Source organism: Ostrinia nubilalis, chromosome W (genome assembly GCF_963855985.1).
Source record: "Ostrinia nubilalis chromosome W, ilOstNubi1.1, whole genome shotgun sequence".
NCBI classification, from domain to species: domain Eukaryota; kingdom Metazoa; phylum Arthropoda; class Insecta; order Lepidoptera; family Crambidae; genus Ostrinia; species Ostrinia nubilalis.
In genome coordinates this window covers 2,403,484-2,428,954 of record NC_087118.1, presented here as the reverse complement: position 1 = coordinate 2,428,954, position 25,471 = coordinate 2,403,484, and the positions used below count along the sequence as shown (strand labels likewise).

Genomic DNA, 25,471 nt, shown 5'->3' with positions numbered 1-25,471 from the left:
TGTAACTCAAACGGTAAATGATCTATCAATGTATTAATTATACCACTGCCTCCCTTCATTGATTATCATAAAGTGAGTTATAGGAGAATTTATGATTTATTTATATACCTACACCACACATTCACTTTTGTCAACCCAACTGTTTTCCTTATCACTTAAGCCCAACCATTTAACAAAAAGTTTGTTTCCTTTCCTTTTTATAACTTTCTCGATAAGATAAAGATCAGGCAGTTTAGTTTTTTGTAATTCATATCCGTAAAAAGAACCAAGAATAATTTGATTGTGTTTATCTTCAATTTGATACGTTTGAGGATTTGTTTGTTTAATTTTTATGATACGAAAAATTTCGGTAGACCAATTAGGTGTATAACCTTTATAAAAATCTCCTTTGAATTTACTTATACGAACAAAGTCGCCAACTTGAAAAGTTGACCGTTTACGCGTTTGTGGAATCTGGCTTTTGATAATATTAGATCTAACGACAGTCTCATTGGAATTATTAACATTTATTGGTTTGAATTTAGTAACCCGATGAAAAGTGTTATTGTACTGCTGTACAACTGCATCTAAATTATTTTTAAACCATTGATAACGACCGCATAAACTAAATACTTTGTAGAGATGAGATTTTATCGTTCTTATTACTCGTTCTACAATTGCCGCCTTTTTAATCGAGTATGTGGAATAATGATTTATGTTATAACTTTTTGTTAACTGTTTAAAACAATCGTTATAAAACTCTGTACCCAGATCTGTTTGCAAATGTTTAGGCTTTCTTGTTGATTCGATAAATATACTTTTCATTGCATTCGTAACACTTTGTTTGGATTTGGACTTCAACGGTCTAACCCATACGTATTTTGAAAAAGCATCAATTACAACTAGAACATATTTATATCCTTTATTAAATGATGAATATTTTTGAAAATCCATAAGGTCAGCTTGCCATAAATCATCTATCCCTTTAATAATCGTATGTCGGCGGATGAAATTTCTTCTCGCTGCTTTGTGTAGCTCGTTGACTATATCTTGTTTACTCATTCTTGATAGATTTTGCTGCAATCATCCGATCGATTTCTTCTTTTGTGTAATAAAATGTAGATAAATTATTAGTAGTTAATTTTTCCAAATTATTAAGATACTTCTTAATATTACTTTGAATGGTTTTCAATTCATTTTTAAAATCTTGAACACATTTATCCACATACTCTTTATTTACAGCCTCATCATCTTTTCTAGGGGTTGGTAATCCTTTTAATCTCGATGATTTTAAATCAAAGTCGCCTGCATCTGACCTTACTAATGTGTCATCAGTAAGAATATTAGTAAACTCAGACAATCGTAAACGCTTATGAATGTGATGACCAAATTTATCTATATTCATTGCCGTCTGCTCGGCTTCTGTAGTGTAATAGTACTGCCAAACCCTCCTGTTGGGAGCTTTATATATTTTATATCTTTTATGATACCAGCTTCATGCAATTCCTCTATTATTGAATAAATTTCATTTTGTACTCCAGTGTTACCAGCTGCCCATGACCCAAATAGTAATTTTAACCTTTCCACTAATTCATTTGGATCATCCCAATAAACCAAATCAGTATCCTTCTTAACTTCTTTCAAAATATCGACACCTTCACCTCGTGGGAGACTTTCTACACTACTTGTGTGACTTCTAGAGAACTTAAACAAAGGTTTGATCACGTTCATATATTTAAATCCTTTGTTACTGTTTATTGGTTTTGATGCATCACAGTTTCGTTTGTGTGCATTGGTATCTATAAGTACTAATTTATAATTTTGTAAGTCCTCATTTGTAATCATTTTTAAATCTGGAGTTTTTTTGTACAATAATTCTTTTAAGCCAGGAGTTTTTTTTAGGCTACGGTTTCCAATTTTCAAAATGCGATCATCATCATGAACACGCGTATTGCCGAGCATCAGCTTTCCCTTTACATTTCTAATACCATAAGGTACATCACTCATCACTTCAGATGACACCGACCATGATAAAGATTCGTTATTGATACTCGGTGACGATTGAAGAGATTTAAATGAGTTTTCATGGACATCGTAATCCACCGAGGGCGATGTAGTAAGGGTTTTGTTAGATGTTTTGCAAACATCTATATTATCTAAATCGTCTTCATCATTGTCACGATCTTCATAATCTTCAGTAGAAGTATTTGATGCTTCACTTTCACTGTATTTAGCTCTTTTAGCTTCTGAATTTTGCTCCAATCCTTCATTTATAAGACGTTTTTCATCAGTTTGGTTTGTTAATAGTTTCAGCGGGTTAATGATAGGTTTAAATATTGTGTCCAAAGCCATATCATTTGAATTTTTTACATCTTTAATCATTTCTACTTTTCTTTTTACAGCTGCAGCAGATTTTACTATTTGTTCCTTTAAATTTCGTTCCATTATTAAGATTCCTGCTCTGTTTGACTTCTCTAATTAAACTGAGTGTTTGCTAATTTAACATCTATACTTATAAAAAGTTTAGTCCATTACTATGAATGTATCAAACTTCATTCGATAACAGCCTTTGTTTCGTTCACAATCCTTATTGATGACCACATAACTGTAAGGTTTACTCCATACAGTTGAGCACATTTCACGAAACTGCGACCATGACATGTCAGACCCAACATGTTCATCGTAAACGTGTCTTAGATTTACATCATCTTGCTTAAACAATATAATAAGATTAGCATTATCTCTTACCAGTTGTTTAGGTATTTTAGTATAAGTTTGATTCATATAAAAACAATCAATGTTTTTATGCCGACCCATGGCGAAATAATCGCGTATATTGTTTTGATTTTCACAAGCAACATCGTCAAATATGATAATTGAGTCAGGCAATGCTTCGTGGGGCCTCAAAATTTCACTATTATGATTATACTTGTTATAAGATGTACCTGCAACCTTGTCCAATACTTTTTCTAAAAATACGTACTTAGGTTGGTATAAAGACTTAGAGTACACATACAGGTTACGAAAACGTGGTCCATCCTTATGTAACAATAAACTGATAACTAAATTGGTCTTCCCACAGTTCGATGGACCGCACACGATACTACGTATAGTATTTGGCAATAATTTCCCGTGACGCTTAGGCTTGTTCGATGCTTCAGGACAGACGCATTCCAATTTAAGTGATTCTTTTTGTTTCAGAAATTTCATAACAGAATTTTTAACTCGACTGTCGTGATCGGTGGATTTCAAAGAACTGATGACAATATACTCACACCGATGATTAAAAGATGTAGTTCGAAAAAGGTTCATATTCATCGTACATTACTGCAGGCATGGTTTACTTACGATCGTGTTATTGGGCGATCTATCGCACAGAGTGAGGTCGCGACTGCGACCGACCGAATGTGAGATAGAACGCCCAATAACATACTACTAATAGTCCTCCAGTCTTTGGGATAGGAATACAGCGTGGTAAACGTATTCCTCTTTTATTCGTAAATAGTTTTTTTGCAGCAGCATAGGCATGTTTTATAATGGAGTGCTTATTTTTAGATTTTAACTTTTTCAAATGAGAGTGTATTTTCTTCACACCTGACATAAATAATTTTACACTACCACCAGCTCTAAGTTTAGCTTTCATTGCATTTTTTACTATCCATGAAGCAATTTTTTCTCCTTTTCCTGAATCTTTTGATTTTAATCTCTTCTTGGCCATTTTTAGAAGTTCTAAGTCAGCTTGATGTCTTATATTTGAATCATTCAATTCAATTTTCTACCTTAACAAATTTGAGGGCCTTAAGGGTAATCCAAAGAAACTATGGTCTTTAATAAACACATTATCTAGTAACAAGACTAAAATTAATCGTGCTCCTCCAAGGTTAAAGCTATCTACTGGTGAAGTTAGTGATCCGAGGCAGATTTGTGAGGTTTTTAATGACTTTTTCTCTTCGATAGGCTCAAAGCTAGCAAATGAAATATTACCTAAATATCATTTGACTTCGGTTTATTCAATGCCATCTTTTAACCACAATGGTAAACTAGATAAATTTACGCCATGTACGAAAGCTGAAGTCGTCGAGATTATTGCTGACCTTAATGTTCATTCAAGCTCTGGTATAGATGAAGTTACTACCAAACAAATAAAATGTATTGGTGGTCTAATGGCTAACAATTTCAGTAACTGCTTTAATGTACTTCTAGCCGAGGGAAATTTCCCTGCTTCTCTTAAATTGGCTAAAGTCTCTCCAATACATAAATCCGGGCCTACAAGTGATCCAAATAATTATCGCCCAATTTCTGTATTACCAGTGATGTCAAAAATTCTTGAAAGAGTGATTTTTACTCGTTTGGATGATTACCTCTCCTCCCTGGGTTTCTTTTCTGAATTTCAATATGGCTTTAGACCCAATTCAAACACATTAGCAGCTACCTTAGATTTAATTACTGATATAAAAACCAATATAGACAATAAAAAGATTGCATTGGGCGTGTTTATTGACCTAAAAAAGGCTTTTGACACTGTTAGCCACAATATTTTAATTCGGAAACTTGAAAAGCTTGGGATCACCGGTTCGGCTCTACTAATGCTCAAATCGTATCTTAGTGATAGACACCAAATTACTAGGATTCATGATAATCAAAGTAGCGCAAAACAAATTACCTGCGGAGTACCGCAGGGGTCAATTCTTGGGCCACTACTTTTCCTCATATACATCAACAATATCACCGAAACCAAAGTTCATGGAAGGTTGACTCTGTACGCAGATGACACCTGTTTCTTCTATTTTGGAAATTCCCTAGACGAAATTATGGATAAAGCACAAGAAGATTTGAATACTATTTACAACTGGTTCCAATATAATTTATTAACGATAAATGCTTCTAAAACATGTTACTGTATTTTTAAACCTAAAAACAAAAAAGTCGTAAATAATTTTAAACTAACTATAGATGGGGAACCCATATCTGAAAAAAAAGAGGAGAAGTATCTTGGCCTAAGGATTGACAACCACCTTATGTGGACTTCGCAGATCGATTACGTTAGGGCAAAGCTCACCTCGTTTCTTGGTATTATAAGACATAATGTAAACTGCTTTCCACGTAAAGTTCGATATATGCTTTATAATTCATTTGTAAAATCTCATCTTATTTACCTGGTGGAGCTATGGGGAACGGCATCTAATTCGAAGTTAAAAAGCCTACAAATCCTGCAGAACAAAATAATTAAGTGTCTATTTAACTTTCATTATCGAACAAATACTGACAAAATTTACAAAGAAACCAAACTTATGAACATAAGCCAACTATATCGATTCCAAACACTCATACTCATCTACAAAATCCTACATAAAAAAATACATTCTAAAATAAAACTAAAAATCAATCATGAAACTCCAAAATACAGTCAACGAAGACCCAAAAAATTCTTCCTGATACCGGGCTCAAGAACAAATTACGGTCGGAAGGTTTTGACCTCTGAAGGAGCACTACTATTTAATAAATTGCCCGACCTTATAAAAAAATCAGAATCATTAAACGTTTTCAAACATAGACTCAGGGACCATATTTTGGAGGATGCACTCACGCTAAGACCGGTATAATAATATCAGGTGTTGGAGTGTGAAGTTGCCGTTTACAAAAATCATTTCTTACAAACTTTATTACGAAAATTTTTTTTTTTTTTTTTTTGAGAAAACAGAAACCAAATTTTATAAAGTTTTATCTTTAAAGAATGTTTTGTGAATATGTTTAACTTTCAATAAATTTAAAATATAGATATCTTAGAAAGAAAAAAAAAAAAAAAAAAAAAAAAAAAAACATTAATGAATATTAAACAAAAATAAAGATGGCAGTTTCATACTTTACCCCCTTTAGTGTCTTAATAAAATTAAGCTCTTTAAAAAGTAAAACAAACTAACATAAATTATATTTAAAAAAATTCATGTACGTCCTTTTGCGGGAATGGCCTTCCAAATCACGCTAGCCGGTCGACGTCGGCTCCTGCGCAGTCACTGCAGTCAGAGCGCCAGTCGCCGCCTGGCAGCCGCGCGCATTGTATGTATGTACAGTAATGTACAACTTAGTTTTATTCACAGTAATGTTAATGTCAACCTAGAAAACTGAGTGTAAACGTATGTACAACAAAGTTCATGTAAGTACAGGTTTGTTAGGACGATTCCCGCAGAAGTACATCTGCTTGTTCTGGCTATTGGACAACTTGTAAATTATCTACCTACATAAAATTTGTTAATTTCTCATGTAAGTGACTGTAATGTTTTTAATGAGAAATAAATGTTCTATAAACCTAATCACTATTATTATAAGCGATATCGTGATACATACATGCGTTATCCAATTTATTTATACCACGTTCACCCTTCTGTAATCTTTTTTGAAGTTTTGTGCCAGGACCACAAAATTGATATCCAGGTAAATGTAACTCAAACGGTAAATTGTCAATTAACTTATTGATAATACCACTGCCTTTCTTCATCGATGATTTGAAGTGAATGGAAGGAATAATATTGCGTTATAATTTATATATTATTGCACCAATTTACTTCTATCAATCCAACTGTTCTCTTTATTATTTAAGCCTAACCATTTGACAAATAGTTTGTTTCCTTTTCTTTTAATCACTTTTTCAATGAGATAAAGATCTGGAAATTTAGTTTTTTGTAATTCGTATCCATAAAAAGACCCCAAAATTTTTTGTTTGTATTTGTCTTATATTTGATAAGTTTCTGGATTAGTTTGGTTAACCTTAACCACGCGAAATATTTCTGTGGACCAATTGGGAGTATAACCTTTGTAAAATTCTCCTTTATATTTACTGATACGAACGTAATCGCCAACTTGAAAATGAAATTTCGGTCTTAACTTCTGTTGTTGTGTTTTAATAATGTTTGATCTAACTACCCACTCGTTAGATTTTGTGACATCAACAGGCTTAAATTTTGTTATTCTATGTACAGCATTATTGTAGCATTGTACTACAGAATCCAAATTATTCCCAATCCATTGATATCGTCCATGTAGACTAAAAAGTTTGTAAAGATGAGACTTAATTGTTCTGATTACACGTTCTACTATAGATGCCTTTTTTACAGAATACGTAGAGTAATGATTTATTTTATACTTTTCTATTAACTGTTTAAAGACATCATTGTAAAATTCTGTTCCTAAATCTGTTTGCAAATTTCTTGGTCTTCTTGTTGACTTCAAAAATATGTTTCGCATCGCATTCGTAACGCAGTTTTTCGATTTTGATTTTAGCGGACTAGTCCATACAAATTTTGATAAAACATCAATTACAACTAGAATGTATTTATGACCTTTATTGAATTGTGAATATTTTTGCAAATCGACAAGGTCGGCTTGCCATAAGTCATCTATTCCTTTTATAATTGTACAACGACGAGTAAAATTCCTTCTCGCTGCTTTATGAAGTTCTATAACTATATCTTGTTTACTCATTTTTACTTAAAATTCCTTGGATCATTCGATCGATTTCATTTTTAGTGTAATATAGTTTACTCAAACTGTCGGATGTCACTTTTTCTAAATTTTTCAAATACTTTGTAACGTCACTGTGAATTTTTTTCATTTCATTTCTTAATTCTTGAAGAGATTTTTCCATATATGCTTTATTTACAGCTTCATCATCTTGTTCAGGAGCTTGTAAACCTTTTAATCTAGATGATTTCAAATCGAAGTCACCTGTCTCTGTTTTTATTAACGTATCAGCATAAGTATCAATGAATTCAGTTAGTCGTAAACGCGTTATATGATGTCCAAATTTATCAATATTCATTACTGGCTTGCTGTCTTCTGTAGTGTTGCATAGATACTGCCTAGTTTTCCGTATGCATTCTTTTTATATTCTATGTCTACAATACCCGCTTCATAGAGTTCCTTTATTATTGCATAGATTTCATTTTCCAACCCATTGTTACCAGCTTCTGCTGATGCAAATAGTAATTTTAAGCGTTCTACTAGCTCATTGGGGTCATCCCAATAAATAACATCAGTATCAGTCTTAACTTCCTTCAAAAGTTCCATGCCTTCTCCTCGGGGAATACTTTCTATGCTGGATGATGTTTTCCTCGAGAATTTGAATAATGGTTTGATTATATTCATGTACTTAAATCCTTTGTTACTATTTATAGGTTTTGATGGATCCCAATTACGTCTGTGTGCATTAGTGTCGTTGAGTATTAATTTATAGTAATGTAAATCGTCTTCTGTAATTAGATGTAAATCGGGTACTTTTTTCGTCAATAATTCTCTCAAACCACGTGTTTTTTCGTAGATCCTATTTCCAATTTTCCACCCGAGAGTGCGATCATCATCGAAGACGCGGGTTTTCCCAAGCATAAGTTTTCCACGTTCATTTCTGAATCCATAAGGTACGTCATTCATAGCTTCTGATGACGTGGACCAAGATATAGATTGATTACCAATACTTGGTGATGATTGTAGAGATTTAAACGAATTTTCACTGACATTATGATCTTCTGAGAGTGATGTTGTGAGAGTCTTGTTGGATGGATAAAATTCATTATCAGAGTTTCCTTCATCGTTGATAGGTTCTTCAAAGTCTTCACTAGAAGAAGTTGATGACTCGTTTTCACTAAACTTGTTTTTTTTTGGCAATAAATCTTGCTCCGTTTCTTCACTACAATGACGTTTTTCACCAGTTCTGTTTGTTAATTGAGTAAGGGGAGTTCGTTTTGGGCAGCCTTCGGGAGTGGACGTGCGCAACACGTGCGCTCCAGACGGTCCGACCCTAAAAGGCACTTACAAAGCCCTATAAATGGCGTTTGACGCCGACGCGACGGTGAAACCCAAATGTTGTAACAGTGAGAATTACCCGAAATCATAGTCGCGATTAACTATTAACATAGTCAGCTGTGTAAAATTAGTGGTATTTTTGAGTGAGAAAAACTGTAGGTGAGGAAAAAGCTTCGAGTACACAGTGACCAGCACAGCGCCTAAGCTAAAAGCCTAGGAAACTAATCCGACGAAACCCGGTGAGATCTTTTCTTATCTTTCTTTCTTTATATTTAAATATTTGGTGTCAATTATCTTGCCAAAAGCACTAAAGCAAACGCATAATTATGATCTACTCGTAGTATTTTCATTTAAAAATATGTAACATAGATCGTAGTTTGTCAAATGAATAGCTCTAACTTTTGGTCCATAAACTTTACTTTTTTATTAATAATTTTGATACATACAGTTTCCACATGTACTCTACATGTCTACATGTATTCTACTTCTTGCATGTCATTATAGTAGGTATAAATAATAATTGATAACAAAGAAAGATCCCTACAAAACTTTCACCAAACACATTCTATAACAGACATCTATTGCACAAAATTTCAAAGCGCGTACCAAGAAAGGTCAACATCTGGTCGCCATAAAAAGTTTCCAAAAGCAATAAAATTTAACTTCACTATTGCACTACCATTAGTAGATGGATTGGACACTTTAAACACATTTGCCACGAAATACACAAAAAAAATTTGAAACAAAAGAGATCCTTTGCTTTGCAAAAAAACTAATAGTCACATCTGCATGTCGTAAACCATTCAAAAGTACAACTCATACAAAAAAAGAGGTGGCCCGACTAACATTTTGTTGAAAGCAGGTTAAAAACAAAAGACTTGACGCTTTGACAATACAAAATACAATTAACACCGTAGTCATAATGCACTAACCCTCTAGTTATAAGCCCCTTTCTACAGCTAAAAAATGAAGGCATACACTTTAAAACTACCTGGCGATGGAAAATATCGACTTTGAGAAAGAACCAATGATATCTATCTATCTATCTATCTATCTATCTATCTATCTATCTATCTATAATATATAAAGCTCGATTACCACTGACTCACTCACTGACTGATCAGGGGTATTTTTAGGGTATTTAGAGGGGAGAGGGGTAAAATTGTTAGTGTTTGTTTTTAACTAGATTTTTTGACTGACAGCTTTACTGGATTTTTTTAACCAAAAAACAAAATGGCGGCATTTTTTGAGACAACAACTTTTTTGTTTTTCATCCTGAATTTTTTCTTTTTTGGGAGTTGGTTAGGGTTGCCAAGGTGTGTTAAAAAATGTGAGAAAAAAATGGAAAAACAAAATGGCCGCGCCGCCATCTTGGATTGAAAATGCGATTTCGGGGTGTTTTTAGGGAGGTGTCACTCCGAGATGCGCAATTGTTTTTGAAAATTTCTTTTAGTTATTTGTGACGTATATGGTCTTCTTCAGAGCCTCATTCACAGATTATCAAAAAACAAGATGGCGGCCGAGCCGTCGGCCATTTTGTTGCGAGCATAAAATTCCCCAAACTTGGGTAGCAATTTTCCGGTAGATGGCGACACCGGAGTGGGATACAATGTTCCGGGCGATTGTTGGTCTGTTATTCGAGTGTTGCCATGAATCGGAAAAAACTACCATTTTGGAAGAAAATTTTCCACCACGGCCCCGGATAGTAGAAAATGGAAATTTCCAAAAATTCCATAAACTTGGAATGCAGTCTGGTGACATTTGGGGACCCGAATGACATTTCACCATTTTTATGAAAAAAGTCTGGCAACACTGAAAGTTATGGGGAAAAGTTTTTTTTGCGACATGTCTGACTTTAAAGTTAGTGACGGACAGAAAGAATTATGGCAGAAAAAAAATAAAAATGACATTTGGTCGGATATACGACTCAGATTATGGGAAAAATCCGAAATGTCAAAAAATCAAGATGGCGGCGGCGTGGGCGGCCATTTTGTAAAAAGTTGAAAATTTCGAAATTTTGGAATTCATTTTTCGAGTAGTTGGCAACATTTGGGAAAGTCGACTTGTATGAGGCGGTTGTGTCTCTTGTCGAGAGGTTTCGTTTGGGTGAAGAAATTTCTCCAGTGTTGCCATGCTTTGAGAGATTTGGTCCAAAAATGTCGAAAGTAGAAATAACGACTTCCGGTCAAAAATTTGGACGACGCCTCCTGCAATGGGGTCGTGCAAATGACATTTGACCATTTTCATCTCGATCACCTGGCAACACTGGGAGCTACGGGGAAAAGTATTTTTTTCGACATGGGTGTCTTTAAAGTTAAGGACGGACAGAAGGAGATATGGCAGAAAAAATCCAAAAATGGGGTTTGGTCGGTTATACGACCCAGATTATGGGAAAAATCCGAAATGTCAGAAAATCAAGATGGCGGCTGAGCGGGCGGCCATTTTGTAAAAAGTTTCAGATTTCTGATTTTTCAAATGCATTTTTCGGGCAGTTGGCAACATTTGGGAAAGTCGAGTTGTATGGGGCGATTACGTAGTTTGTCAAGGAGTATCGTTTGGGAAAACAAAAATTTCCAGTGTTGCCATACTTTGGAAGATTTGGTCAAAAAATGTAAAAAATGGAAATAACGACTTCCGGTCGGAAATTTGGATGACGCCTCCTGCAAATAGGTCAAACTAATGACATTTGACCATTTTCAACTCGATCACCTGGCAACACTGGGAGTTAGGGGAACTCAAAGTTTTGGGACAAGGGTGATTTTAAGGAATTGTTTCACGAGATTGGGTGAAGTTAGAAAAAAAGTAAAAATGGGGTTCGGCGCGGAAAATGGTCCAGATTATGGAAAAAATGCAAAATTTTGGAAATCCAATATGGCCGCCAAGCGTTCACCCGTTTTCCTAAAGGGACTAAATTCTCCATACAAATTGTATGCAGGGGGGCTTAGCTAACGTAGAAAAAGGCGAGGCCGAAGGCCGAGCAATAGTTTAAAGCCCGAGAGCCGCCATAGATTTATTTTTAATGCGTCAAAAAAGGACTAGTGCCCAGTGACAGACAGTTAACACCCCCTGTAATTTTTGCGAGGCCGAAGGCCGAGCTCCGAATGCGAGGCCGCAGGCCGAGCGCCGCGTAGGGCGAAGCCCGGAGCGGCCAGCATCGCAGATCTAGCTTTTGTAGCCCGCGTAGCGGGCGACCAAAGCTAGTCTATCTATATTATATAAAGCTCGATTACCACTCACTGACTGACTCACTGATCAGGGGTATTTTTAGGGTATTTAGAGGGGAGAAGGGTAAAATTGTTAGTGTTTGTTTTAAACTAGATTTTTCGACTGCCAGCTTTACTAGATTTTTTGAACCAAAAAACAAAATGGCGGCACTTTTTGAAACTCCAACTTTTTTGTTTTTCATCCTGAATTTTTTCCTTTTTGGGAGTTTATTAGGGTTGCCAAGGTGTGTTCAAAAATGTGAGAAAAAAATGGAAAAACAAAATGGCCGCGCCGCCATCTTGGATTGAAAACGCGATTTCAGGGGTGTTTTTGGGGAGCTGTCATTCCGAGATGCGCCATTTTTTTTGAAAATTTCTTTTGGGTATTTGTGACTTGTATAGTCTGCTTCAAGGCCACATTTACAGATTATCAAAAAACAAGATGGCGGCTGAGCCGTCGGCCATTTTGTTGCGGGCATAAAAATTGTCAAACTTTGGTAGCAATTTTCCGGTAGATGGCGACACCGGAGTGGGGTACAATGTTCGGGGCGATTGTTGGTCTGTTATTCGAGTGTTGCCATGAATCGGAAAAAACTACCATTTTGGAAGAAAATTTTCCACCACGGCCCCGGATAGTAGAAAATGGAAATTTCCAGAAATTCCAAAAACTTGGTATGCATTCTGGTGACGTTTGGGGACCCGAATGACATTTCAGCATTTTTATCAAAAAAGTCTGGCAACACTGAAAGTTATGGGGAAAAGTTTTTTTTGCGACATGGGTGTCTTTAAAGTTAGTGACAGACAGAAAGAATTATGGCAGAAAAAAAAAAAAAATGACGTTTGGTCGGATATACGACCCAGATTATGGGAAAAATCCGAAATGTCAGAAAATCAAGATGGCGGCGGCGTGGGCGGCCATTTTGTAAAATGTTGAAAATTTCGAAATTTTGGAATTCGTTTTTCGAGTACATGGCAACATTTTGGAAAGTCGAGTTGTATGAGGCGGTTGTGTGTCCTGTTGAGCGGTTTCGCTTGGGTGAAGAAATTTCTCCAGTGTTACCATACCTTAGGAGATTTGGTCCAAAAATGTCGAAAGTAGAAATAGCGACTTTCGGTCAAAAATTTGGACGACGCCTCCTGCAAAGGGGTCGTGCAAATGACATTTGACCATTTTCATCTCGATCACCTGGCAACACTGGGAGCTACGGGGAAAAGTATTTTTTTCGACATGGGTGTCTTTAAAGTTAAGGACAGACAGAAGGAGATATGGCAGAAAAAATCTAAAAATGGGGTTTGATCGGTTATACGACCCAGACTATGGGAAAAATCCGAAATGTCAGAAATTCAAGATGGCGGCTGAGCGGGCGGCCATTTTATAAAAAGTTTCAGTTTTCTGATTTTTCCAATGCAATTTTCGGGCAGTTGGCAACATTTGGGAAAGTCGGGATGTATGGGGCGATTATGTAGTTTGTCAAGGAGTATCGTTTGGGAAAATCAAAATTTCCAGTGTTGCCATACTTTGGAAGATTTGGTCAAAAAATGTAAAAAATGGAAATAACGACTTTCGGTCAGAAATTTGGATGACGCCTCCTGCAAATAGGTCAAAGTAATGACATTTGACCATTTTCATCTCGATCACCTGGCAACACTGGGAATTACGGGAACACAAAATTTTGTGACATGGGTGTTTTTAAGGCGTTGCTCCTCGGGACTGGGTGAGGATAGAAAAAAAGTAAAAATGGGGTTCGGCGCGGAAAATGGTCCAGATTAAGGCAAAAATGCAAAATTTTGGAAATCCAAGATGGCCGCCAAGCGTTCACCCGTTTTCTAAAGGGACTAAATTCTCCATACAAATTGTATGCAGGGGGGCTTAGCTAACGTAGAAAAAGGCGAGGCCGAAGGCCGAGCGATAGTTTAAAGCCTGTGAGTCGCCATAGATTTATTTTTAATGCGTCAAAAAAGGACTAGAGCCCAGTGACAGAGAAAGGCGAGGCCGAAGGCCGAGCGATGGTTCAAATCCCGACAGTCGCCATAGATTTACTTGCGTTGCGTCAAAAAAGCACAAGAGCACAGTGACAGACAATAAACACCCCCTGTAATTTTTGCGAGGCCGAAGGCCGAGCTCCGAATGCGAGGCCGCAGGCCGAGCGCCGCGTAGGGCGAAGCCCGGAGCGGCCAGCATCGCAGATCTAGCTTTTGTAGCCCGCGTAGCGGGCGACCAAAGCTAGTCTATATTATATAAAGCTCGATTACCACTCACTCACTGACTGACTCACTGATCAGGGGTATTTTTGAGGTATTTAGAGGGGAGAGGGGTAAAATTGTTAGTGTTTGTTTTTTACTAGATTTTTTGACACCCAGGTTTTTTAGATTTTTTGAACCAAAAAACAAAATGGCGGCACTTTTTGAAACACCAACTTTTTTGTTTTCGGTCCTGAATTTTTTCTTTTTTGGTGGTTTGTTGGGGTTGCCAAGGTGTGTTCAAAAAAGTGAGAAAAAAACGGAAAAACAAAATGGCCGCGCCGCCATCTTGGATTGAAAATGCGATTTCGGGGTATTTTTAGGGAGGTGTCACTCCGAGATGCGCAATTGTTTTTTTAAACTTCTTTTAGTTATTAAGGCGGTGTATAGTCTGCTTCAGAGCCCCATTAACAGATTATCAAAAAACAAGATGGCGGCTGAGCCGTCGGCCATTTTGTTGCGAGCATAAAAATTCCCAAACTTTGACACGAATTTTCCGGTAGATGGCGACACCGGAGTGGGGTACAATGTTTCGGGCGATTGTTGGTCTGTTATTCGAGTGTTGCCATGAATCGGAAAAAACTACCATTTTGGAAGAAAATTTTCCACCACGGCCCCGGATAGTAGAAAATGGAAATTTCCAAAAATTCCATAAACTTGGAATGCAGTCTGGTGTCATTTGGGGACCCGAATGACATTTCACCATTTTTATGAAAAAAGTCTGGCAACACTGACAGTTATGGGGAAAAGTTTTTTTTGCGACATGGGTGTCTTTAAAGTTAGTGACAGACAGAAAGAATTATGGCAGAAAAAAAATAAAAATGACGTTTGGTCGGATATACGACCCAGACTATGGGAAAAATCCGAAATGTCAGAAAATCAAGATGGCGGCGGCGTGGGCGGCCATTTTGTAAAAAGTTGAAAATTTCGAAAATTTGGAATTCATTTTTCCAGTAGTTGGCAACATTTGGGAAAGTCGAGTTGTATGAGGCGGTTGTGTCTCTTGTCGAGAGGTTTCGCTTGGGTGAAGAAATTTCTCCAGTGTTGCCACACTTTGGGAGATTTGGTCCAAAAATGTCGAAAGTGGAAATAACGACTTCCGGTCAAAAATTTGGATGACGCCTCCTGCAAAAGGGTCGTGCAAATGACATTTGACCATTTTCGTCTCGATCACCTGGCAACACTGGGAGCTACGGGGAAAAGTATTTTTTTCGACATGGGTGTCTTTAAAGTTAAGGACGGACAGAAGGAGATATGGCAGAAAAAATACAAAAATGTGGTTTGGTCGGTTATACGACCCAGATTATGGGAAAAATCCGAAATGTCAGAAAATCAAGATGGCGGCTGAGTTGGCGGCCATTTTGTAAAAAGTTTCAGATTTTCGATTTTTCAAATGCGTTTTTCGGGTAGTTGGCAACATTTGGGAAAGTCGGGTTGTATGTGGCGATTATGTAGTTCGTCAAGGAGTATCGTTTGGAAAAACAATGATTCCCAGTGTTGCCATACTTTAAGAGTTTTGGTCAAAAAATGTAAAAAAAGGAAATAACGACTTTCGGTCAAAAATTTGGATGACGCCTCCTGCAAATAGGTCAAACTAATGACATTTGACCATTTTTAGCTCGATGACCTGGCAACACTGGGAGTTACGGAAACTCAAAATTTTGGGACATGGGTGGTTTTAAGGAATTGTTTTACGGGATTGGGTTAAGATAGAAAAAAAGTAAAAATGGGTTTCGGCGCGGAAAATGGTCCAGATTAAGGGAAAAATGCAAAATTTTAGAAATCCAAGATGGCCGCCAAATTTACAGCCGTTTTCGTAATTGAACTAATCTCTCCATACAAATTGTATGCAGGGGGGCTTAGCTAACGTAGAAAAAGGCGAGGCCGAAGGAAAGCTCGATTACCACTGACTCACTCACTCACTCATTGATCAGGGGTATTTTTGGGGTATTTAGTGGGGAGAGGGGTAAAATTGTTGGTGTTTGTTTTAAACTAGATTTTTCGACTGACAGCTTTACCACATTTTTTGAACCAAAAAACAATATGGCGGAAATTTTTGAACATCAACTTTTTTGTTTTTGGTCCTGAATTTTTTCTTTTTTGGTGGTTTGTTGGGGTTGCCAAGGTGTGCTAAAAAATGTGAGAAAAAAACGGAAAAACAAAATGGCCGCGCCGCCATCTTGGATTGAAAACGCGATTTCAGGGGTGTTTTTGGGGAGGTGTCATTCCGAGATGCGCAATTGTTTTTGAAAATTTCTTTTCAATATTTGTGACATGCATAGTCTTCTTGAGAGCCACATTCACAGATTATCAAAAAACAAGATGGCGGCTGAGCCGTCGGCCATTTTGTTGCGATCAAAAAATTCCGAAACTTTGACACGAATTTTCCGGTAGATGGCGACACCGGAGTGGGGTACAATGTTCCGGGCGATTGTTGGTCTGTTATTTGAGTGTTGCCATGAATCGGAAAAAACTACCATTTTGGATGAAAATTTTCCACCACGGCCCCGGATAATAGAAAATGGAAATTTCCAGAAATTCCATAAATTTGGTTTACAGTCTGGTGATATTTGGGGACCCGAATGACATTTCACCATTTTTATCAAAAAAGTCTGGCAACACTGAAAGTTACGGGGAAAACAAATTTTCGCGACATGGGTGTCTTTAAAGTTAAGGACAGACAGAAGGAGTCATGGCAGAAAAAAAATAAAAATGACGTCTGGTCGGATATACGACCCAGATAATGAGAAAAATCCGAAATGTCAAAAATTCAAGATGGCGGAGGCGTGGGCGGCCATTTTTTAAAAAGTTGAAAATTTCGAAATTTTGGAATCCATTTTTCGAGTAGTTGGCAACACTTTAGAAAGTCGAGTTGTATGGGGCGTTTGTGGGTCTTGTCGAGTGGATTTGCTTGGGTGAACAAATTTCTCCAGTGTTGCCACAATTTGGGAGATTTGGTCCAAAAATGTCGAATGTAGAAATAACGACTTCCGGCCAAAAATTTGGATGACGCCTCTTGCAAAGGGGTCGTGCAAATGACATTTGACCATTTTCATCTCGATCACCTGGCAACACTGGAAGTTATAGGGAAAAGTATTTTTTGCGACATGGGTGTCTTTAAAGTTAAGGACGGACAGAAGGAGTTATGGCAGAAAAAGTCTGAAAATGGGGTTTAGTCGGTTATACGACCCACATTATAGAAAAAATCCGAAATATCAGAAAATCAAAATGGCGACCGAGTGCGCGGCCATATTTTTCCAATGCTTTTTTAGGGTAGTTGGTAACATCTGGGAAAGTCGAATTGTATGTGTGTTTTGTCAAGAGGTGTCGCTTGGCTAAAGAAGTTTCACCAGTGTTGCCATATTTTGGGAGATTTGGTCAAAAAAAATTAAAAAATGTAAATAATGAGTTCCGGTCAAAAATTTTAATGTGAACTCGTGCAAAGTAATCCTAATAAGGTTATTTGACCATTTTCTTCTCGATCACCTGGCAACACTGGAAGCTATGAGAAAGAGTATTTTTTGCGACATGGGTAGGTATCTTTATAGTTAAGGAACGGAGAGATGGAGATATGGCAGAAAAAATCTAAAAATGATGTTTGGTCAGTTATATGACCCTAATTATTAGAAAAATAAAAAATCATGGCAAATCAAGATGGCGGCGGAGCAAGCGGCCAATTGGTTAAAAGTTTCATTTTTCTGATTTTTAAAATGCATTATTAGGGTAGGGCAATATTCGCGAAAATGTATGAGGCGTTCATGTGTCTTGTCAAGAGGTATCGCTTGGGTAAAGAAATTTCTGCAATGTTGCCATGTTGTTGGAGATTTGGTCCTTAGATTTTATGAAAGAAATGGAAATAATGACTTCCGGTGATGATTTTTTTTACTGAAACGTGTGCAAATAAGTGAAACAAATGACATTTGACCATTTTTATCTCGATGACCTGGCAACACTTGGAGTTACGGGATTACACAATTTTTGGACATGAGGTTTTTAAGGCATTGCTGTTCGGAACTCGGTAAACTTAGAGAAAAAGTAAAAATGGGGTTCGGTGCGGAAAGTAGTCCAGATCAAAGAAAAAATACAAAATTTTGAAAATCCAAGATGGCCGCCAAGCTGTCAATCGCTTTCGTAACCGAACTACACTCAACATCAAATAAACCGCACCTTCCGCGACGCGAACTTTAAAGATTTTTTTCTGACACAATCATGGTACCCCAACAATATTGGTGTTATTTAAAAGCCCAATAAATATCCTTAAAGAAAAATACATTTCATTTCTAAATAAATGATTAATATATACCATAAATGTGACTTGAAAATAGACCTCACTTTGAGCTCACCTCTGGGATCAATTAGACCAATTTTTATGGTTATAAAACCAAATAAAGATCTCACGTGTCCTCTTTAACAGATGGATAGCGATTAATCCCAACTTAACAGTTTTATAGTCATAAAAAATGGCTATAGCGTAACTACCTATTTTTTGAAGAAGTGACTCTGGATCCTTGTAAAGACACATTTTTGGGGTAAAAACCTTTCCTTTAATGAAATGAAGTTTAGAACTAGGCTTTCAAATGGCACCAATGTTGGTGGGAAGTGGGGATGCATACGTTTGATAAGTGCTTGTCGCGGGAGGTGCGATTTATTTGATGCCGAGTGTAAATTCTCGATACAAATTGTATACAGGAGCTTACTAAGGCGAGACCCAAGGCCGAACTATAGTTCAAAGAACGAAAATCGCCACACTGAAAACCAGCGTCGTGGCCTCCCTCACCGGGGGCCACGGAATATGCTGAGTGGAGTCCATTGCAATGGACATCGCTGTACGACAGGGTGGCACTGCTCAGTTTACTTTCACTTTCATTGTATGTTTTATGTCACCTATGTCTTATTTACTTTTTTTTCTATTATTTACATCTTTTGTCTTCTGTAATGTCCATGGCAATAAATGTTTCTTTCTTTCTTTCCATAAATTTAATTTTAATATTTAAGACAGGACTGCAGCCCAGTGTTATAAGAATATTACTTGCGCATATAGCAGCTATTTCCACAAAGTTTTATTGCTATCTAAAAAGAAATATCAGTTAGGAGAAAAATTTCGAATGGAAAATGTCCACAGGAAATTAAATCGATTTCTTAAAAAATTTTAGTATTGTTAGTTAGTGTTAATACATACCAATCGTAAAGTGGCAATACCTCCTAAGGTATTGCCACTTTACGATTGGTATGTATTCTAATCATGCCGACAAAGTAATAAAACAAAATTTAAAAAAATATTTTTTAGGGTAGCTTCCCTATATAAAGTGGGGATTTTTTTTTCATCTTCTACCCCATCTGTGGGGTATCGTTGGATAGGTCTTTTATAATGGCTTAGGGGTTTCTAAGACTATTTTTTTATTTAAACGGATCCCGTTTGCAAAATATTAAATTAGCACTTTATTGAAGCCAATTTTTGTTCGAGTAACTTAGGGCGTCCCCCCATTAAAAGTGTTAAGATGAAGTACTAATTGCTTGCTTCAGAAATATATTGCGGTAACGACGGGCAACTACGGAACCCTACATTGCGCGTGGCACGACACGCACTTGGTTAACTGGTTTATATCTATAAATTAGAGGGCAGTGCGTTTAATTACACTAAGGGTAGTTTCACAGGACGGCTCCGGAGGTACCAGTGGCGAGTGGTGGAGGCTGTCTAGGCATAGTGACTGCGACATTGGGTAGCATGGTCATTTGCCAACCGGATGACACTAGCATTGACGGGCTACGGGTCATAATACCGCTCCAGAAAGCCCACTTAGGTAGGTAACGACCATTTTCTGCCGGCTGTAGTCTTCCACATGACCAATCGACTTCTTCATCCCCTGCCCTTTTAATAGGCCTCGAACAGTGACCACCAGGACAATACATTCATGCCGCACACTGAAAGCCGAAGGCGTAATGACGTTTTTCTTGTGTGAGACCGAATAGGGACCGCTGACGAATGTTTGAGGCACACGCCAATACTCCTGGTAATGTCCCGCGTTCTCAACTCATATGGTCCTACCCATCTGGCAGGGTGATAAGCCCCACCACATGGGAGCAGCCCTTGTGGGTACATAGGTTATATAGGTACTTGTGCGAGGCAACAAGCGCGCATTATGAAATAACTAGCGGCCTCCCGCGACTTCGTACGCGTGGATCTCGTTTTACCCCCTTTACCGAAATTTCTTTCAGCCATCTCACTAACTTTTGTGTGTTATAAATTGTAGTTATTAATTAAATAAATAAATATTATTGGATATACAGGGTGGAATTTTGTAAAGCCACCTAGAGGGAAAGTTTTTTTTTATGCTAGACAAGGCAGGTATTTGACCGCAATCGCACCTGGTGTTAAGTGAGATGCAGTCTAGGATGGTACATATCAGTAAGTACTCATAAAACTGTAGATAGAAAATTTTACTGAAAGAAAACATTTCTTTGTTTTTGAAAAGAAAGAGAACTGCATTGAAAGATTTTCGAAAATTGTCCACCATACCATACAATGTATTCTGTACATAAATAAAATAATTTAAGATTTCATGGTTTTCATTTCATTTGATTTATCAAGTTTGTTAAAGAGATTTCATCCTTATACTTAACCCTAACAATTGATGCAATAAAAATACAGGTTGTAATTTTTAATAGATTTCAGTTGGTTTGATTCTGGGTGTGGCAAGAAAATGTTTGTAAATCTTTGAATGTAGTTCTTTTTCTTTTCAAAAATAAAGGAATGTTTTCTTTGAGAAAAAAGTTCTATCTACAATATTAAAAGTACTTTCCCTCCAGGTAACATTATAAAATTCCACCCTGTATTGCGCCATCCAGTCCCAAAATATTTTTTTAAATTATAAAGAACAGGACTTACTAAAGTACTTACTCGTATTATTATGACATTTGTTGAAACTAAATGTGGTAAGTATTGCCTACTTACTACTAAATTAAGTTAGTGTTGTAGTACTTCATTACACAAAGAAAACATCTCTAAGAATAAATCTGGATATGAAAAACCTAGACACAGCAAAATTCTAACAGTAAGAAGGATAAAAGTATTTACTTAATAATTTATTTGATGCATTTAGCTGCATACCATGCCTGTAAAAGTAAGATTTTATGCACAAGAGCCAAACAAACAAGTTTAAGCTTGTAAAGAACTTGCAAACCTATTATTATGTAGAATAAGTTCTTAAAAGTGACATAGTATTTAAAAGTTTTCATATATTTTTATTTATGAAAATAGCCTTGTCTCCGTCTGTATCATTACCATCAAAATATTACTATTATCTTGAACTCCATTAACATTGACGATTGATTGAGACTTTATTATAGTATATTTACTTAGTTCAGTTGATAACATTCCTATATCATTTTTATCTCAACTTATTAGATATTTAATATTAATTAAAACCCAATGAATTTTAAAACACTCATTTATTAAGAAGGCTTATTTAAAGATAATAATCAATTTATGTTCAATTAAATATTTTGGAATTATGAACAGTTTACTTTGGTTTGTTAAGATTTTATTAATTTTCATTAAATATTGGTTTTCCGGGACAAGTTGTACATCATTATTGATCACTTTAACATCTGAAAAGTAAAATATATAACTTTAATTAAATTGATAGATATTGTGCTTACATTTTGTTGTAAACATTAAGGCTCAGTTGCATTACCTAACTTTGACCGTTACTTTAACGATAACTGGTGTTTTCTGAATGAAGTTTGATAGATTTTTGATGTTTGTTAAAGTAAGATGGTGCAACCCAGCCTTATAGTTAAACAATTTCATCAAAACTGTACAATACTTTTAGAGTGCAAGAGTAAAAAACATTCATCCTCAAAAACTTTGACCTCTTAAATATTATTGAATAATTAATAGTGCCATCAATTATCAAACGTTTCATAGTTATCATCAAGCATTACCTTACGCTGCAATCACCATTCTCTTTATTTTACACAGGCAAAATATGCATAGAGTTAACGTAACAGTATCACATTGAAAACTCAGATATTGTTGCAATATTGTACAAGGCTTCTGTTACTATTATTTTTAAGATCACTTGTTTCAGCTATAGATTATTTCTTTGAGATATGTATGTACGTAACTATTCTTATTAATTTCATTCGAACAAAACAACACCAACCAAATCAAAACAAACTTTTGTTTGACAGTTTGTCAAGAGGGGGGTGTAGGGACCATAGATTAGAGAGTGATAGGATGTTTCGTTCGGAAATTTAATCAAAAGATTTTGAAACGTCAAAGGACAAAAATGTGAATTTTAACCCGTGTAGCGCCCTTTTGTCAAATTTTGTTTTGTACGACTGAAAAATTAAGGTCCCTCGAAAATAGGTAAAAGTGGAGCAGGCATAATTTACTTTTATCTTTATGAGATAAAAATAATAATTTTTTAACGTTGTCATGTCATCATCATGTTTTAAAAAAAAAACTTCCATTATGGATCGATCGAAAAGCGAAATTTTGGACAGCGTTTTTTTTTCACAACTTCTATTTTTTAAATTCATATTGATAGGTTACGTCACACTATGGATCGAAATTGCGATTTATGGACATAGCGATATTTTTCATAATTTCGATTTGAAAAAAATTCCTATCGATACGTTACGTTATTCTGATGAATATAATATGTCGTTAGATTTTCTTTAAAACCAATAGTTTGGTTGAAAAAAATATTTTCCATTTTCGTTGTATGGAATGAAATAGCTTGTTGACTATAATCCTACACTATCAGCGCGCGCCTAAAGTTGCCCGTTCACAAGTTAAGTGGTTCTGAAAAATGAAAAAAAAAAGTTAGTAAAAGTGACTTTTTTTGGAATATCTTTAAAGATTCAACGAAAATATAAAGATTCCATACGTTAACAATTTAAATTAACCTTAAATTACTGACAAATATTTAACTCATACTTTGGAACCTTGTAACTTCTGAACGGGTAACTTTGGGCGCGCGCTGATAGTTTAGGATTATAGTCAACAAGCCATAGGCTTAGTCGAAATCGACCACTTTAAGTTTCATTCCATACAACGAAAATGGATAATATTTTTTTCCAGCCAAACTATTGATTTTAGAGAAAAACTTTTAACGACATTTATTCATCAGAATAACGTAAGTTACGTTCGATAAGTATTTTTTTCAAATAGAAATTGTGAAAGAAACAAATCAATATGTCCATAAATCGCTATTTCGATCCATAGTACGTCTTACTGATTAATTAATGTCATTATCCCCTCAAGGATCACTAAGACCGGCGGCGGCTGCGCTGTTCATTACTTATAGTCATATAGATGAACTAATTTAAACTGAACCGTGTCACCAAACACATTGACAGGGGGGCGCCACCATCATTTCAACTATATAGTTTCCAACGTGGCAAAAATCGGAATAGGCGATTCGGTATTGACGGTGGTGGCGCCCCCCTGTCACTGTCACGGGTGGGACAGTTCGTTTTAATTTATGTATATTATGTTACTTACCAGTTATTAATAATAATTACCGACAGTCGAGGTAAAAGTAAGAAAGTAATCACATTAATTTATCACTTACAAATATCTTAAAAGAGAACACCGGCTCGTGTACAGTGTGTACAGCAACACATTTTGAACGTTTTGATATCTTAATACAGGGTGTTGATTTCAATCCTCGCCATATTTATTTAGGTGATCTATTATGACTTATATAAACGCATTATCCACCAAAAAAAAAATTACAAACTAAAGTAGAATTTTTAGCGAATATTTTCCGTGCGACATCAACTGTACTGTGGCTCGTAATACTGCAATACGTTTCAACTGCGGCACCCATCGAGCTACGCGGATCGCTCGCTTATCATGTCTGATAGTCTACTGAAGGAAGCCACGTAAAATAGGTAGTGTAAATAGGTATTTTTGTTTGACTAACTAAAGTTAAAGTTCGTTTTAAATTAGTTTGCTGTTTCTTATGTGTGTGTGTATTGGAGCGTACCTACGCGCTTTCCGCCACTATCTACCGCAATCGCGGGAGTATTTTGTACACAAAATTACCAGATTATTTACTCCCTACATTAAAAAAAACACATTCCTTTAAGTTTAGAACTAGGTACCTACTCACCGATGCGACTTCAGATGCGTTTCCACGTGCCCTCCCGTAACAGTAAACCATGTTTACGTACTCACGAGCACTGTACGTATGGTTTGGCATCTTCCTAACACTCACTCACTATTATTACACTCACTATCACACTTTCACACACTAAATACTCAAAACCGCACAAGAAAACAATCAAAAATCGCAAATTTGCAATTAGAAAAGTGCATTCGATGAAATACGTCCATCGAATGTCGTCGTGAATCGGTAGTTGTCGTTATTCTTCATTTTCAACTACTTTACGTAATTTTTAACAACAGAAAAGTTTAATTTCGTCAGTTTAGTACAGGAAGTCTATCAACGAATGAGAATGTAAAAGCGGCGGGAAAAATACTTTGTTTAATCTTTGTGAACTAAAGATTCGTCCTATCATTAATGCTCTTAAAGCAAGCTTTCAAAACACTCAAATGCAAATGATTTGTAGATCTTTAATTACTAATCGTTATTATTAAAACGATAAGAATATCAATAAATTTTGGTAGTTATTTCGTGTAATGAAATTACATTCATTTAAAATAATCCCGAACATGATGATGAATTATTTTATGTAAGTTATGAAGAATGGAAGTCTAACCTGAACCTAACTAACATTCGTTCAGGGTATTTAAATTAAACGCCGATAGAAATGAAATTACGTTATTACGGTAGTAGGAAGTAATAAGTACTAGAAAACAGTTATCAAGCAGAGAGGAAGAGAAAAGTTGAAGTTACAAGGCAAGAAATAAGAAAATAGCGATTGAGTACTAGGTATTCTAAATACGAGCTAGATTTCGCGGAGCGTGCGCGCGGCCTCTCTGCGTGGATAGCAAAATCGGACTGATGAACAGAGAAAATCGATGATCCACGATTGAGCGCCGGCCGCCAGATGACGCCCGAAACACGAAGATGGGGAAGTACCTATTCCGTGCGAGCCCGATGTCCGTGCCGCGCGCAAGGCGGTGGTATTATTGTATTCAATTACAAGTCACCGCTCCAAATGAAAGATATGAAATTTTCTTTTAAGATATGAAATTTTGTTTAGGTACTGAAATCAATCGAGTTTAAAAACAAAATCTTGTCTTATCTCCTATCGAAAGTGAAGGAACAAGAGTT

At 36.2% G+C, this 25,471-nt stretch overlaps 1 long non-coding RNA gene across 1 annotated transcript; it reads right to left on the bottom strand.

Moving 5' to 3' along the window:
• Positions 1–21,651: 21,651 nt before the first annotated feature.
• On the bottom strand, positions 21,652–22,671 carry LOC135086335 (uncharacterized). The gene is made up of 2 exons (XR_010260414.1): positions 22,164–22,671; positions 21,652–21,827 (listed from the first exon to the last, which is right to left on the bottom strand). It is a non-coding gene; the product is annotated as an uncharacterized LOC135086335 (long non-coding RNA).
• Between the last annotated feature and the right edge of the window lie 2,800 nt (positions 22,672–25,471).